The sequence below is a fragment of the Pollachius pollachius genome (assembly GCF_949987615.1).
Source record: "Pollachius pollachius genome assembly, chromosome: 20".
Taxonomy (NCBI): Eukaryota; Metazoa; Chordata; class Actinopteri; order Gadiformes; family Gadidae; genus Pollachius; species Pollachius pollachius.
This window is the reverse complement of record NC_136953.1, coordinates 15,765,192-15,768,965: the sequence shown is the minus strand read 5'-3', so window position 1 is coordinate 15,768,965 and position 3,774 is coordinate 15,765,192.

Sequence of the window (3,774 nt, the reverse complement as noted above, 5' to 3'; positions counted from 1 at the left end):
ACTGTCTTTGTAGAAAAAACAATATGTATGTGTTCATCTTTTTTTTTTTTTTTTTTTTTTTTTTTTTTAAGGGGTTGATGCTATGCCACCAGGTGTGAGTATGATTCGCCATTTTTAAAATTTGTTTTTTCCTGTGTTTTAGTGATGTCACAAGTAGGCGTGTCCATCTAGATGTACGCTGGATAGATCAGTCGACACGCCTACCCAGCGGACTGCAGCAAACGTTGCTCATCTATCCAGCATAGATCTAGGGTGACACGCCCACTTGCCCACTAAAACACAGGAAAAGGCAGATTTATAAACGGCTTGTAACAGGTTCCACTCACACCTGGTGGCATAATATCACACCTTTAAAAAAAAAATTGATTATCCCTCACCACGTTTGCTAACAAACCAAACGGTTGCTTTCATAGCATCTTTCGGGAATACCAACCTGAGATTTTAACAAGATCATCTTATCTTCAACGCTACAGATTGTTGCCCAGTTAAAGGTTAGCATTTGCTTTTTAGAGTAAAATGATTTTAAATGACACCAATGGCAACAACTTACCACAACGTGTTGCAGCAAATACGACAAAACTCCAACCCAGAATCTGGAGCGAGTCTGTGGGTCAGCTTCCCCCATGAGGAGAGTCTAGTCCGGCCGAGCGAGAGATGTTCACAGGGAGGGGGATTGGAACGGGTGGCATCAGAAGATGTACCGCCACCCACTGAAGCTCAGACTGCCCTGCATGGGGTCCCAGAGCCCCCCCCCCCATAGATAAAGAGTCCAAAGAGCGACCATGTCACAGCACCCGGCTGGAGTCTTCAAAAACTCCAGGAAGTATTTCAGTCGGCGGTCCCTAGGTCCGGCTTGTTTCTGCTGGAGAAAACGTTTCATTTGGAGCTGCTTCTACTTTGACTAAAGTGTGCCTGCAAGAGAAATGTGGGCCCAGCTTAGACACCGGTTGTGATGCTTCAAACTATGAGTGAGGAACAGCTAATTCCTCGCTAATAGTTTGATGCATTACAACCGGTGGCAGGGCTCCGTTCTGGTGAGAAAGGCTTTAAGAACGCAGGATTTTCAACACCGAGTAGGGAACCCGAAAGAAGGAAACTCTACAGAGCCACGAGGCCAGCCAAGGGTTATTTTAGAATGTCTGTTTGGACTGCAGTCCAACGTGTGTGTCTTACTTCGTCCAAACTGATCGGAGACTGGTTTTGTAAAATTGTCTGGCCCTCTGGTTCAGAACGCACACAGAACGGTAGTCCACGGAGGGATTCTGCAGCGCCGGAGAAGCCGATGGAAAACCCATTAGTTTGAGTTGATGTGGAAATTATGTGGAATTGATTTTGAGGTAGAAACATTCCCTCCCCCCCCCCATGCTCAATACATCCCATTGATTCAAAGCTGCCATAATTACAAAAGGAAATCATTGCTTCTCCAAGTCATGCGTTCTTAATGTCCGAGAAAGAGGCGCCACTGTATGGGGAGAATTTTCTTTTCGGGCCCCCGCAAATGTCAGATTACCTTACGTTAACATGTTTTAGAGGAGACTAAAAACGTTACCGGGGCGTGCATGAGTGGAATTGATCACACAGAAGTGGGGAGCGTTCCGTCGCATCGATTATTGACCGCTTATATTCAATCAAAATGTAGATGACACACATTGCCACAGGGCCGTTTGGGGTCAGGGGGTTAAAGCCCTGCAGTTGGTCTGGGCTCATTATTCTCAGCGGTCGAACCCCAGACTGATTTTTCTTTCGCCAGTTAGATTCTCATTCCTGCTGACGTCAGTGATGGTTTCATGGTTATGATTGGCCTTATCTAACAGACCCCCCCCCCCCCCCCCCCCCCCCACACACACACACACACCTCCCACCCAAATGCTGACAACCGTAAAGTAAAACATGCCCCGCTTTCGTTTCGTTTAGGTCACAAAAAGAGCGGCGATCAACACCTTCGGTAGCAACCTCTTGACGATGATGAAGACGAAGAATCCCCCGCCCGCGGGGGATTCTTCGTCTTCGTCATCGGCATCCTCGTCTCAGGCTTTGATGGGGGGAGGGCTTACTGTGGAAACACAACACACACACACCACCAGCCCTCCCCAATGCTTAATGCCACAGACAGGTGTCTTATCTACATCACAAAAGGACAGGCACACCCAAGCCAGCGAGAAGACGGCGAGTGGAATGTGACAAATCCATCTGTCCCGCTTTGAATTTGTATGCTAATTTAAAGTAATAGCTCCTCTGGTGACAGTGCACGGGAACAATTCAATCATAGCATCTGTGACAGTTACCTGCGGAAGAGGAGCGTGCGCGCGTGCCACCAGGTTAGCCCTGATAGATTGTCTATATTGTGTGTAGGAGGGGGGAGCGTGTGGGGGTGCTTTGCTTCCCTGTGTGGATAAAAAAAACCGTCTGCCTGGTTGAAGTGAGTGGCGGAGGAGCCGCCACGCGCGGAAAGGAGCAGGCTCTCTTAAAGTGCGCCGACGGACAGATTGACAACACACGCCCCCTCGCTGGTGTAACACTGATGCGATTGGTCGCCGCTATTTAGCTCCCGCCTCCGTCTCTCCAGGCCTCCTCTACAGATGGGTGTGAGGGACAGAAAGGTCCCCTCGAAGAAAAAGAATAAGCGCCTACTGGTGCACGTATTTGTCTCACAGGGTTGTGTTTCTGGAGTGGTGTGGGAGATGTGGGGTTATCCTTTAAGGTGTCATGATGAAGAGGACAAAACAGCCACCGACACCAGAGACCGCATACTCGGAGGTTACTGGTGTTCTGCCAATCTCCACTACTACTCAGATCGTGCAACCTAGTCGTTCTGCGCATGCGCATGACAATATTGACCCGTGGTGTAGTAGTGGTATAAAATACACAAACTGTACCCCTGAGTTCTTCTTACAGTGTACATGGAGTGAGTAGTAGTGTTAAAATAACGTTGTGTAGCCGGAGCGTCGTCTGATGGAGGTCACAGATCTACAGATCAAAACCAAACACATACGGGACCATTTTTTGATAGGGTAAAAATGCTACCTTATGGGTTTGGTAGCGTATGCATGGTACAGTATGTGTATATTACACCCCGGATCCGTAGTGTCGTCATGCGCAGAACCACTAGGTAGCACGCAGGGGCGTAGGAATGAGTTTAACATTGGGGGGTACACATATCGGAAACCTGACAGATCCGTTAATGGTTTGAACAGAAATATGTCATAAATTAACTACACTGAAAAAATTCACAAATATATTTTATTCTACTAAAAAGATACATTTGTAAATGTAAAGGAAAACACATTTTGAATGGCAGTAATGAACTGATAAATATCAAATCAATTATTTAATTGCACGCTCAATCATCCAGTTTTTTAGAATAAGAAGCGGTGACAAGACGCTGTGTTGCGCTTTCAAAATAAAATAAAATATTTTTCTCCACCCGGTATCATTTTTAGGTGGGACAAATGCGCCTGTCTCCAATATTGGAGGGGACACGTCCCCTCCGTCCCCCCCGTTTCCTACGCCCTTGGTAGCACGATGTGAGAGGTAGCCTACACTGGACAACGCAGAGAGGAGAGGAACCACTGCGGCGCGCGTTCTGCGTGCTCCCGGCTAGACGCTCTCTGTATTCTCGGCTCGTCTCCCTGTGCCAGACCAACGTATGGGGGGCCTCATAATCTTTAAATTAATCTACAGAGGGGGACAGATTATGGTTGATGGTGACCGAGAGATACGGGCCAGAGAACAAACGGCGTTGTTCCGTGGGCTGGCGTCGCGCTCTCCGATGGC